This window comes from Natator depressus, chromosome 14, assembly GCF_965152275.1.
Source record: "Natator depressus isolate rNatDep1 chromosome 14, rNatDep2.hap1, whole genome shotgun sequence".
Lineage (NCBI taxonomy): Eukaryota > Metazoa > Chordata > Testudines > Cheloniidae > Natator > Natator depressus.
Genome location: NC_134247.1, coordinates 45213893 through 45227607, shown reverse-complemented (window position 1 = coordinate 45227607; position 13715 = coordinate 45213893). Strand labels below are relative to the sequence as shown.

Here is a 13715-nt window from a genome sequence, read left to right as displayed (position 1 = left end):
ATGTCCATTAACCGCCCCCCTCCCCCATTTAACTGAAAATCCAAATTTCCATCCAAAAATTCTGGTGGTAAAAAGCCAACCTGCCCTAGGGCTGAGGTGAGCAGATTGCAGGACGTCCTGTCAGGCTCGGCTGGAGAAAGCAAGATAATTAGCAGTGAAATGATTCCACCCCATCTATGCTGCATCTGCTTCCTCTTTAACCTCAGCTCCTTCCCTTCAACCCCCAGTGACAGCAGCTCATGGTGGGCAAGCAAGGGGCCGTATGAGGTGTTTGTTTTGGGGGGAGCAGGAGGTCTGAGCAGAAGAGAGGAGGAGCTGTGTGTATCAGTGACTCAATTGGACCATACAGAACATGTGTATTGAACGGGGCTGTCTCTACATTCATCTCTGCAATTAGCTGCCTCCCTTCCGTCACTGTTTTCTATTCGTTTTCGGCAGGAGGAAGTTTGCAGGGGATGGAGTCTCAGCGGATTGCTAAAGTGATTTGCAACGTCACCGGTGGAAGCAGGACAGAGAGCGATGAGCTCTGGGAGGACTTTGGAAAGCGTCAGAGGTTGGAAGCAGGGTTTAAAAGCCTCCCACTGGTGGGATGCCCCAGGGGAAGATTCAGTGGGCACTGAGGTACGAGAATCTCTGTGTGTGTCTTCAGGGCCATGCTCCAGGGTGTCAGAGCGTTGGTCCACACAGTGGGAAGTTCCTTCAGAAGAGGGGTGGGGACAAGGGGTCAGGCCAAAGCAGCAAAGTGGCAGCCGGAGTACTGTGTCCAGTTTTGGTCACCGATGTATAGAAAGGATGTCGGGAAATTGGAAGGGATCCAGAGGTGAGTGACAAAGATGACCCAAAGGATGGAATACAAGCCCTATGAGCATATGAAGGAACTGGGTATGTTTAGGTTGGAAAAGAGGAGATAAAAGAGGGCATATGACAGCAGTCTTCAAATACTTGAAAGGTTGCCCTAAAAAAGATGGAGAAAAGTTGCCACAGAGAGCAGAACAAGAGGCCACGGGTTCAAACAACCGCATGGCAGGTTTAGATTAAATCTCAGGAAATGCTTCCTAACGGGAAGAAGAGCAGGGCAGTGGAACAGACGCTTAGGGAGGTGGTTGAAGCTCCTTTGCTGGAGGTTTTCGAATGGAGGCTGGAGCCATCTGCCTCGGATGGTTTAGACCCAGCGAATCCTGCATCTTGGCAGAGGGTTAGAGTGGATGACCCGTGTGGTCCCGTCTATGAATCCAGCCCTCTCCTCTCAATGGGTCTGAGCTGGAGGGAGAGGATCTAGCCAGCAGAGGTCGCTGCGTCACTCAGTTCAGAGGGCTGCACAATGAGATTGAGCTAGAAAAAACAGAGACTGGGAATGCTGTGGATGGGGGGCGGGGGGGGGGGGGGACGGCAGTGAGGCGGTGTGGGGCAGAGTGGGGCACATGCACGTGGGGTGGAAGGAGGACGGTGCAGAAAGTCCCGAGTGAGACCACAGACACAAATCGGAGCTCGGCCTGGCAGATCGGCAAGGAGCTGCTGGATTGTCCCTGGCAGAAAGGACCCTGGAGGGACATAGCACTAGGACAGAGCGGCCCACGGGTTCAATTCCCTTTTCCCCTCTAACCGCCTGCCTTGGGGGGCTGGGTTAGCAGCGGCTGCGCTGATCTTCTGTTAGAAGCTGATGTCCCAGTGCTCAGGGCATTGGCTCCCTCCGTCTCTGCCAGCCACAGTATGGAGTTATCCACGGCTTACTGGGAATGGGTGGGGTTCATGGGCTGGAGCCGGGGGCTTCTCTGGCCTTGTGCTGTACTGAGCTCCCCACGAGGCACACCCTGCTGTAGCACCTGGAGACCACAACTGAGATCAGGGCCCCGTGGTGCCGGGCGCTGCACAGACACACAGCGAGAGACAGTCCCTGCCCCAGCGGAGATCAGGGCCCCCTTGTGCCCCCACCAGGCTATCAAGTCCCACACAGTTCAGGTGTCCGTCCGCCCACTGCCGTGCACGCCTGCCCTCTGCCTCGGAGCTGCACCCGGGAGCCTCAGTGGGGGGGAAGGAGGAGGAGGGAGAGGGGTGCTGATGTCAGGGTGTCCCCCTCCCTGCACCCCATCTCCACAGGGGGGTGGGCAGGCCAAGGCTCAGGACAGAGGGAGCTGGCTGGCAGCTGCTGCTGTGCTATATCTGAACTCGCTGATCTACTTAAAAGGGCAGCGTACTTAAAGGGCAATGCACGCCTCTCTCTCTCTCTCTCACTTCCCTCCCAAAACATGCTCGTGTTCTTGTTGTTACTTCTTGATACTTCTTTCAAAGCATGTGATTTTAATTTTTTGACTGCTCTAGGCATTTCATACTTTTTATTTCTCTCTTACGCTTAAATTTAATTCTTTGAGTAGTGAGTTCTAAAATACCCAACCTGTCCTGGCTGGAGTAATTCTCCCTTTGGTAACTTTTAAAAAATATATATTATGTCTAGGTTTTTGGTTTCTACTGGTGATGCACATCCGCACATTACCTCAATATGGTGCACATAACAAAATTCATTCTGCACATGGGTGGAAAAAATTACAGGGAATACTGCGTGCCGGGCGCTGCACAGACCCACAGGGAGAGGCAATCCTCCCTGCCCCGCAGAGTCTGGCGACCTGAGCTGTAGAGACGTTATGACTTGGCCAAGGTCACACCGGGAGTCTGTGGCAGAGTCAGGAATTAAATCTAAATTTTCCAGGTACCATGGCAACGCCTCGAGCGCCGAGCCAGCCTTCTTCACAATGTGGCTGCCCCGGCCAACACTGCTCAACACAACCAGAGTCTTTGGCTTTGTTGTTGGATGAGGGTTGTGCTGGTTTCACAAAAGGTGCATTTTTAAATCCATTTAGTTAAACTGGTGCAAAACCCAGCCTGACTCCCCGTGTTCCCATGTCAGGGAAATGAAACTAATTGTGCCCCTTTTCGTAACCAAAGCAAGTGGTGTTAAAGGCCTCCGTATTTCAATTGAGACCATGCTCCGTGTCTGCTCCCTGCCCCAGCTAGTCCATCATTCCTCACCAGAAGAACCGTTAATGTGGATTTTCATAACACTAATCAGCCCTCTCCTTGTTCCCAAGCGTTAATGAGCAGTTACATAACTCACAACATTAATATTTAAGGCATCATCTCGCTTAGTGGAGATAAGTTCGTATCTCAGAGTTTGTGTTTCAGGCTGTCTGCAGACTCAGGCAGAAGTCACTGCGTCCATTATACTCGGGGCAGTTCCTATAGGACTTGCCGGACTGGAACAGATCAGATCCAAGATCCATCTAACACAGTACCCTGCCTCTGGCCGGTAACTGATGCTTCAAAGGCAAATGTAAGTGCAGCAGGAGATGTGGGTTAATCTGCCCCCCATATTAGGTCATATCTTGGTCTCTAATAGTCGGAGATTGAGCTATGCCCTGAACCAGGAGGTTCGCTGCCACAATTTGTTAGCATTAACTATTGTAATTCTGGAGGCTCTTTTTATGCATAAAAGGGTCCGATCCTTTTTAAATGTTGCAGAATTCTTACAACCGACATCTTCCTGTGGCAATGAGTTCCACAGTCTAATTATGTAAAATTACATGTAACTAGATCACCTAGATCCACTGCAGTCACTTCATCCCAGCTAGTAATCTAGCCAGGAAGGAGTACAGCTGGTTAAGTACTCGCTCAGACCAGCTGGCTGTCTGGGATGGAGGTGAAAAGAAAAGGAGGACTTGTGGCACCTTAGAGACTAACAAATTTATCTGAGCATAAGCGATGAAGGTGTGGTCACTCCAGTTGGAGATCTGGCCCCATTGACTCCAATGGAGTGACACTGACACACACCAGCTGGGGATCTGGCGTTTGTCGTCCTGTGGCGCCGGTGGGGAGAGAATGATTTAAATAACAGCTCAGGTACACACAGCTGCTCTGGGAGAGGAAGCTATGAACCAGCTGCTCTCAGGCTCTGCCAGCAGGGAATGGCTGGGGGAAAGGCGATCTCAGTGCAGGGCTGGTATAAAAACCACTGAACCGGGGAGAAACTTTTGTTACCTTTTGATGGTGGGTTTTTCTGCGACTTAAAGGGCCAGGGCTCAGACTGACTCAGTGAATGGCTCTCCTGAGCCAGCCAGAGCGGTGCTGTGTGTGTAGCTAAGCCGGGTGTGTAGTCAGTAAACACGGTGATGGGGAACTCCCCTGGGCCTGTGTTGGTGCCACACGCTATTTTGTTGTGCAAAGAGCAAAAGGCACAGCCCAGTCCTTGCCTGGGAGAGTTTATTATCCAACTAGACAAGACGGGGAGGGGAAGGTAATGCAGGGAGGGAGATTCCACAAACTCCCTAGGCAATTTATTCCAGTTCTTAGCAGCATGAACTCAATTCCTCACTCGCCCTCCTCCTGCTCACCTGCCCCCCTTCTGTCATCACAGCTCGTTCTCCCGTTGGTTGTTGAGGATGACGAAGGAGTGGGAGGGCGCAGGAGAGAAAAAAGGCAAGAGGGGCTGAAATGCCACCTACCGCTGGATCCTACAGATGCTCACTGCATGGAGCAGGCCCAATGCATTTAGCTCCCTGCAGCTGCTTGGGGTCAGGGTAAGTGGTGGCTTGTGTCCAGGGGAAGTTGGGGGGTAGGGAGGGTTTAGTGGATTTCTTAAAGGAATATGGTTGTTGGAGGCAGAAGAGGGGAAACCCCCCTTCGATGTCCCCCCCCAAGGGTGTGGGGGAAACATCCGAGAAGGGACTGAGGGTTTGAGATCTGCGGGGAGCGGATCCGAGGGTGGAGAAAAGGGGTGTTCAGGGCGGTGAATTGGCCCAGCCAGGCAAGGGGCAGCCCTCGGCTTGGCGGCGTTTCTCTGGGTCAGGATGACTCTGGAAAGCTGCAGCGGATCAGTTGCAGGATGGCAGGGATTGGTCTGGGGATCAAAGAGCCAGGTGCTGGCAGCTCCTTCCAGCATCACTGCCCCCCAGCTCAGCTCTGGCCCTGTCCCCGGGGAGTTTGACAGGCGTGACTGATGGCTCAGAGAAAAGAAATGAGTGTGTGGTGGGAGGGGGATGCACAGAGGCCCTGGCATGGGGGCAGAATGGGGGGATCCTTGTATCTGGGGAGGGAGGAATTTGGGGGCACACAGAGCCCCTGGCAGAGTGGAGGGAGTTGCTTGGAGTCCCCACAATAAAGGGGGATGGGAGCTTGTTGGGGGGGGGGGAGGATGGATGCAGGTAGCCCACGGTGTGTGCAGTGATCTTGGCCTGCGCAGGCTGTGAAGTGTGGGACCCCCGGTGGGGTTCAGGGCAGTGTGTGTGCCTGTTTTCCTGGGGGCAGCGAGAAGGCAGGGGCTGTCACAAGGCCCGCAGAGTTATTTCCATTAGCCAGGTGCCTGCTTTTCTCCATCCAGCTGCCTGGATGTGTCTTCACTGGGCCACACCCCAAATCCCTAGGGAAAGGGAGTGGGGTTCCTGAATTAAGGCAGGGCCGGGGCATCTGTGGGCAGATGGGAGCTAGGGGGCCGCACAGAACAGATGGGCGATCGTGGGTTTGCTGGATCACCTTCCTTCCTATGGGGCCTCCTGCAGGGAGAGCTGCAGCCATAACCAGCCTCCCCCTGCTCTGCTCAGATGGGCTGGGGGAAGGATGGAGGGATTTCAGCATGGAGGGAAGGAAGCTCCCTTGTTTTGGGACCAGCAGCACTGGGGTGGGTGGAACTGGGAACGGGGGAGGGAAGGAGGCCCCTGGATTTGAGGGGTGGGGCAGGAGGGGAGATCCATGCTTGCTGGGGGAAGGACAGAGGCGGCTCATTCCATGGGGAAGGCAGACAGCAGAGGGGGTCTGGTTTGTAGCAGGCAGGGTGGAGCCGGACTAAGGGAGCAGGGTGGGATAGGGGCCGGGTGGGGGAGCAGAGGGGAGCGGGGCTGGGAAGAGGAGTCCGATGTCTGTTTGCAAAGTGAGGGCCTGAGTCAGGATGCAAAGGGGCTGGAGAGGAGAGGTCAAGGCCCCTCTGCTTTGGGAATACCCTGAAAATCCCCCTCACCAGTGCAGGGGCCTTTCCAGGGCCAGACGGGAACAAGCTGCCCATCCTGTAGTGTGTTTTACGGGCTGTTCCTCTGCACGCAATGCAGAGAGGATCTGGATTGTTTGAGCCTGGCTCAGCTCTCACTGGAGCAGTTCATGCTGTTGGCACTGGAGATCCCTGAATTCAGCCAGGCCAGCAGCTGTTGCCCCGGTATTGTGGCACCAGGCCGGAGGCCTGAAATTTAAGAGGCTGGGCTTGAGGAGGCCAGGGAGGGGGAGAGACGTGCCGTGAACCCCGAATGATTATTCACCTTCTGGTCCGTTTCTAGGCCTTGTGGCCAGGGAGAAAAGCTGGAAAACATGAATCTGAAAGGCTGAGAAGCCAGGAGGCGAACAAACAGAACCCTCCTCGTAACTCCCAGCGGCCGGCGCCACCTTCTCTTTGTCACTGTTTTCAAGATCTGCTCCTGTCTCTTTCTCCTTGCCCAGCATTCAGAGCCATATACAAATCCAGGCCTAATTATCGTCTTGTAGATCTTACATTGCAATTTGATAGGCGTTCTCCTCTCTCACTCTGCTCACGTCTCTCCATGTACCTCATGCCTTCGGATGCAAAGTGCTTGTCTTTGAGGGACAAAGGCATTAGTGAGAACATGTCAAAGGTCTAAATGCACGTTAATCTTACCAAAAGCCACAACTCTCTCCTAGTGGTTTCTTGTAGATCAAAGCCTAGGGTGACCAGATGTCCCGATTTTATAGGGACAGTCCCGATTTTTGGGATCTTTTCTTATATAGGCACCTGTTCCCTCCCCCCCACCCCCCTGATTTTTCACACTTTCTATCTGGAGTCTCAACAATATTAAATGCATCGACAGCAGCTGTTGCACAAAATTAGTAAATGTTGGCATAGTTCATGGTTTTAGAAGCCAGTCTCATGACCGCTGCTCGTGATGTTTGAGCCCTTGTGTTATTTAGGAATACTGAAATGTTAGAAAAGGGTGACGACATTTGCCCTATGTGGGCTGGCTCAGCAGCTGATCTCAAGGGTATGGAGAATTCCTCTCTGTTCCTCATATTGCACATTTCTTGTTCTTGCAGAGGGCTGAAGGCCATATGATCTCTGTGGAAGGGATTGTGATTTGTTACTTAGCAACTACCAATATCCTTGGAGCCATACGAATTAATTAAACGCCACAGCCCCTCTCCCTGAAGAGCTTACAGTGGAAATCAACAAGGAATGGCTGAAATGTAAAAACAAGTGTCCGTGCTTGGTATCCCAATCCAGGCGTACAAACTATGGCTCTGAAATGAGCTGCGTGTCTGTGAAGGAACACAGATGTCATTCGCTTCCAAACCCGCTGTTCCAGCCTTGCCTCTCTGGGGTAGCAGCCAATTTGGAGGTGGGTGGAATTTCCTGTTCCAGGTGTGCGGAGTTGAGGAGGTGTCTGCTGTTCGTCACTGCAGAGTCTGAGCCTCCCGAATAGGAATGAAATATTTCCTCGCCAAGCAAGCATTATCAGGAGCCTGTTTGGTAGGTAAGGGATAGATCGATGAACTGACTAGCCCAAGGACCTTGTGACGTCATTGCTGGGAATTGAACCAAGACCTCCTGCTCAGCAGATCTGTGCTGTCTCCATCTTTTGTTGGGACTGAGGTAAGATATAGAGGGTAGCCCTAAAGGGTATGTCTACACTGCAATGTAAGCCCAGGGTTCGTAGACCTCAACTGAGCAGACCCGGGGTTTGTTAACCTAGGACAGTGGTTCCCAAGCTGGAGTTTGCAAAATGTTTCAGGGGGTTCTCGGGGGGGGGGGGGAATTCCCTAATGGCGAACAGAGCTGTCCCTAGGGACCCCGGGCAGCATGGGGCCTGGAGCCCCTGGACTTCCAAGAGCTAAGTAGATCAAAGCAAGCGTATCTGTCCGACTGAGGAGATTTAAACTTCAAGACTCCTTAGAAGAAGTGGAAAGGGAGGTGGATATTTTTTGCTGTTTTTGAAATTAAATAGGCAGCTAGTATTGTTTTTAAATTATTATGAAGAACAAGTTTAAGTTCTGTTGTAACATACGTTGTTTGCCTGGACTGCTCAAGACGTGAATGCTCTCTGAGTTGGCTTCTTAAATACCTTCATGCTGTTTCACGTCTGATACTCCTTGATGAAACATAGGAGCCTGGTCTTATAACAGGATTAATCAAAGTGATACAAGCTGCGAAAGTGAGATCTTGGAAGAGTGTTGCCATTTTCATAATGTAATGATTAATAATAGTGTGTAATAAGCATGTCATAAGAACAAATTCTGTATTTCCCAGATCACTGCTTTTAGAATTTATACTCAGGTAATGGAGAAAATCCCTGGAAATATTCATTTTTAAGAGGGGGTTCGCGAGACTTGACATTTTAGTGAAAGGGGATTAGTTGTTAACGTTTGGGAACCACTGACCTAGGACTTGAGCATCTACACTTATTCAACCCTGGGCCCCACCCCAGGGCTCCAGTGTCTGCAATGCGCCCTGCCAAAATGTGGCCGTTCTAGCCCTTTGTTCGTGATGCAGTGTGGAAAAACTTGGCTGTCCAGAGGACAAAGAACGTCGGCCTGTGGGATTGTGGGATACTATTGGTGGACTCCCAGAGCACGAATCCAGTGGGGCTGCATCTACCCAGCAAAGCAATAGGGCTTGAACCCTGGGTCCTGGCTTGAATCCGGTTCAGGCCTTCTACCCCAGTGGAACCCTGGGTTAGCGTGATTTGTGTGTTGATGGAAGAGGGGTTAGCCTTGAGCCTGAGTTTGAACCCTGGGCTTACATTGCAGTGTGGACATACTAGAACCTGATCCCAAACCCGCTGTTTCTGTTCAGGTCGCTGAGTGGTGGGTCCGAGCTCGCAGAACCACAGTCGGTGGGTAACAGCCGAAGCTTGGGCTAGTGGGGATTTGTTGACTAGGGGACTTTAAATGGCTTGTGTTTATAACTAGGCTTGGCAGACGATGATGATGATTTTCATAACTTTGACAGATAATACTGAAGTTTATTTTTAAGCTTTTTTAAAAAAGATTTTTATCAATTTTAAATGTTCACAGCTGTGTAAAATTATGGGTTTTAAGCCTTTTAAAAATGTTTCTGTAAATGCTCGCAGTTGTGGGAAATTAATGGGGGCAGAGGGGGAGCAGAGAATAATTAATGGCAATAGATGTTGAGATTTAAACAGTTAGAGCTTTATAACCTTTAAAACACAAATTGCAACATCTCATGTCAAAACAGACGAGGGAAATACACGTCAGACAAACCCTAATCTGTTCTCAAGCAGCATTTTCCTTACTTTGCCCTTCTGTAAATCTTGATAATTGTGGATGGAAATATTTTGTCATCCGTTTGTGCACTTGCGGCGAAATTGATCAGTGGCAGATCCAAATCTAATCCTGCCGAGCCTATTTATACTGCATGAAAGGTTCACAAAGGAAAAAGAAAACATCCGCTGAAGTGAGCTGTAGCTAACGAAAGCTTATGCTCTTGATAAAGAAAGGTTTCAGAGTAACAGCCGTGTTAGTCTGTATTCGCAGAAAGAAAAGGAGGACTTGTGGCACCTTAGAGACTAACCAATTTATTTGAGCATTATTTTCTTTCTGATAAAGAAAAGAACCAGAAAACAACCCTATAATCATGTAAAGCTAGGCTTCTGTCTTTTTTCTATGCTTATCTGTCCTTCCCCTATGTTTATGGGTAGAAAGAATTTGAACTATGTGTAACCTGTACTCCCCGTTTGGGGAAAGAATTCCTTATACAGATGGGCCTCCACGTTCATAGCTCAGGACTCAGACCAACAGGGGTTGACCGTTTTGAACTGGAAGAGATATCACAAAGTATGTTGAACCAAGCTATAAAAGCTCTACCTTGTTCCTCTGTGTAGGAATTGGTGAGCACATCAGCTGTCATACTTGCTAGCATTAAAGTGCCTCATTTTATCTAAGAGTCCTGACTCTGTGTTTGTTTGGCTAATACAGAAGTCCAGGGAAGGCTACCCTCCCAACCCTAGACGGGAGGGAAACCCTTTTTCCCTAACACTCTAATCAATTTGTTCGTCTCTAAAGTGCCACAAGTCCTCCTCGTTCTTTTTATGGATACAGGCTAACACGGCTGCTACTCTGAAACCTCACAAAGGAAGTCCCCTTTCTCCCCAGGTAGCTTTCAGGAGCCTGGAAAATAGGTCCATCGCAGAACATTGTCTGCTTCCAAGTGGGTGAAGAGGGGCACGTGTGTGTGTCTGTGTTGCCCCAGTTTGTGTCCTTGACCCCTGGTGTGCGTGTGTGTGTATGTATGGGGTTTTTTTCAGTGTCCTCATCTGCTCCCCCCAAAATGTCTCTCTTCCCTCCCCTTCCCTCTGTGTTCCCCTCCATTGTGTCCTCTCTGATTCCTAGTATGTGTGAGTCCCCCCCTGCCTTGGGGTGTGTGTATGTGCCTTTTGCACCCCCCTCTTATGTGTGTGTTCTCCCCAAGTGTGTATTGTAGGAAGATCTCATAATGGAAGAAAGAGGACCAGGTTTCAGAAGAGATCTATATAAATCGGTGACATGAGAGACTCAGGAATCCAAGCCAGCTGTGTGTGTGTGTGTGTCCGTCCCTGGGCAGGGGTGTGTGTGTGTCTGTACCTGTCCCCACTGCCCCCTACTTTGTTCCTCCTGAGGATAAAGGTAATCCCCTGCTGCGTAGCTCCATTCCAGACATGTGAGCCATGCTCTGTAGGCCAATGCACTTTGCTTCTCTGCTTTAAAGAGTCCTTTGTTTGCTTCCCCCACCATGCGGTTTCTAAGAGACCATCTGTCACCCCCCCAGCCCCCCGCCCGCCCCCAGCATACTAGGACCACAATAATCACTCTGTTTACGTCTGCTCTCACACACACCCCCCCCCCCGTTGCTGCTTCTAAACGCCAGACGCTTGGACCTATGGTCATTGGGAGCCGGTGTTAAGCTAAACTGCAGCACACCACTCAGGGCAACCACACAGGGGCTTGTCTCTGTTTAGTTACGTTGGGGTTCCCCTGAGACCTCTTCCCCTCAGCTCCCCAAGCACAACTCTGGGCAGATCGCTCAAGTTTCTTATTTGGCATATAGCAAAGCTACTCTGAGCTGATCAAACTCAAGTGTAGGGGGTGGGTATAGGTCGTACCACACCTCCCCAAATTAGACCGCCAACCTCCTCCTTTATACATTCCATTGCATTCATGATACATCGCTTCACATTTTGGAATTGCCTTGGTTCCTTTGCAGGAACCAATCCCTGTACCGCAAGTTCTACCCACGCACTATCTTTGACTTTACTCTTATTTATGCTCCTGACTTCTCTTTATTTGAGCATAAGCTTTCGTGTAGCTCACGAAAGCTTATGCTCAAATAAATTGGTTAGTCTCTAAGGTGCCACAAGTGCTCCTTTTCTTTTTGCGAATACAGACTAACACGGCTGTTACTCTGAAACCTGACTTCTCTTGTCCTTTGTTTTCTTCTTGTTAACGAATGGTTCCCCATGTGGTCTCCCTCTTATTATAGCTAGCTCAGACATTCTCTCTTTTAGCTTACTGTCCCATTTGCTTATCTTAGCACAACATTTCTGCTGCTCTAGTTCCCTTCCCTAATCTTGGAGGAGGGGGAGGGATAGCTCAGTGTTTTGAGCATTGGCCTGCTAAACCCAGGGTTGTGAGTTCAATCCTTGAGGGGGCCATTTAGGGATCCGGGGCAAAAATTGGGGATTGGTCCTGCTTTGAGCAGGGGGTTGGACTAGACGACCTCCTGAGGTCCCTTCCAACACTGATATTCTATGATTGTCTTCCAAGAAACAAGGCCTCCCCCATGTTTCATTACTCATGTTCTGCTACAAGTTATGTTGGCTTATCCCCAGGGTATGTGTGAAATTTTTCACATTCCTCGTTTATTTGCTGCAGCTATTTGCAAATTTGACACCATTTCACCGACTAGTTTGGCCATTTCCCCCCCTTGACTTAGGTGCCATTCACAAAATAGTGGCATGGGGGGTAGATGCTGTCTTACCACTGGACTAAAAGCTCTAGGGGGAGGATGTTCACAGAGGATGGAGCAGAGATTTCTCCGTCCTAGGTGACTGGTTCCATAGCCTGGTGGCTGGGACATTCTCACATGCTCTCTGGCCCAGTGAAGATCTGAGTATAGAATCATAGAATATCAGGGTTGGAAGGGACCTCAGAAGGTCATCTAGTTCAACCTCCTGCTCAAAGCAGGACCAATCCCCAATTTTTGCCCTAGATGGCCCCCTCAAGGATTGAACTCACAACCCTGGGTTTAGCAGGCCAACGCTCAAACCACTGAGCTATCCCTCTCCCCCAGTCATACTTTATATGATGTCAGCATGAGAGATGGGGAGAACACCCCACAGCCCGACCATCTCCAAGGAGCTGCTCTAACCACAGGGATAACGGTGCACGACCACCTCTGTCTTTTTTGTGAATCTAGTCCTGTAAAAAGGCCAAGGAAGAGGGGTCCTGGTGATTCTGTCTCTTCACCGGGGTAGCTGCTGCTGACCTGATCTCATTGGACCCCACCTGCTCCCCAGCCCGATCCCTGGAGCTTCAGTGGCTGCTCCCACCCCTTTCAGGTCCTGCTCTTGTCTCTGCCCCCAGCAGCTGCAAACCCCCCAGAAACAGATCAGCCCCTGCATATTTCCATTGCAGAAGGGGCGCTCTCGCATGCCCCCTTCCCCTGTGCTGCCACCCCTGCCAGGGCGGGGGCTGGGGAAGGTTACAGAAATACCTGCAGGAACTAATATCATGGGGTGGGGGTGGGGTGTGTGTGTGTGTGTGTGTGTGTGTGTGTGTGTGTAAATTAATGCAAAACACTGACCAGGTAAGTGACTCTGGAGAAGTACCATCCCCTGGGAAATTGCGAAAACTGGTTTTGATCGGATTCAGCTGTCTGTTAATTGCTCATTTATCTTCTTCTGCTGCTTGTTTTTTCCTTTCTTTCCTAGCATCTAACTGCAAACGGCTGTGGGCATGCAAATGTGGTTGCTAGGAGTCAGGCCAACGAATAACAGGTGCATCACATTGCATCCTGTTTCTTGTGCTTTTAAACCAATTCGTTTCACTTTTTTTTTTTTTTTTTAGTTTATAGCCTGTTTTTCTTCAGGCAGTGAGTCTGAGTGGGGTGGGGAAAGATGTTTTAGGCAGACGCTCTGCAGTGGCGGAGACTGCCTGGGTTCCTGGCTGGTCTTCGAAGCACGAGCCAGGCCTGGGGCTGTTTTGACCTCCAAAAGCGGCCAGCAGCCGGTGCATTGAGTCCAGCGTGGACAACAGCTAGGACAGCTCTGTCTCAAAGTCCTGGGACATCAACAGGCCCCAGTTCCAGACCCGTCCATTGCCATGGGCACTCTGCACATCCTACCCCCACGGAGTTTGGTGCCAGGCTTTGTATCAACATTGCAGGCAGACAGAGCAGCTTGCGGGGATAATGCTGTTTCCTTTGAAGTGCCTGCTGCCGGTTTTCATGCTGTTACTAGGGGAACAGGCTGCTGGGTGGGTTGATCTCGCATCTGACGCAGTTCTTCATGAGAGCAGAGCTCTTTGTTCTGAGACAGGAGCTCTAGGATTCTTTACCCACTGCATCATGACGCCAGCCTGGCTTGATTTTTAAGCAGCAGGGCAAACAATGGGCCCAGTTCATGCAGCCCATTTATACCAGCGCAGCGGAGACACAAAGCCTGGCACCAAACTGTGGT

General features: G+C 50.6%; 1 protein-coding gene across 3 annotated transcripts in view; it reads left to right on the top strand.

Annotated features, from left to right (window-relative positions):
* The first annotated feature begins 493 nt into the window (after positions 1–493).
* LOC141998957 (C-type lectin domain family 2 member B-like) overlaps positions 494–13715 on the top strand; it is a 49308-nt gene continuing 36086 nt past the window's right edge. For 2 of the 3 annotated variants that reach the window (XM_074971973.1, XM_074971969.1), the window contains exons 1-4: positions 494–621; positions 3178–3325; positions 4406–4568; positions 7081–7636. The gene's annotated coding sequence lies outside the window, so the exon portion shown is untranslated. Of the gene's footprint in view, positions 622–3177; positions 3326–4405; positions 4569–7080; positions 7637–8836; positions 8877–13715 lie in introns of those variants that run through there. The other variant, XM_074971977.1, reaches the window with a different exon arrangement.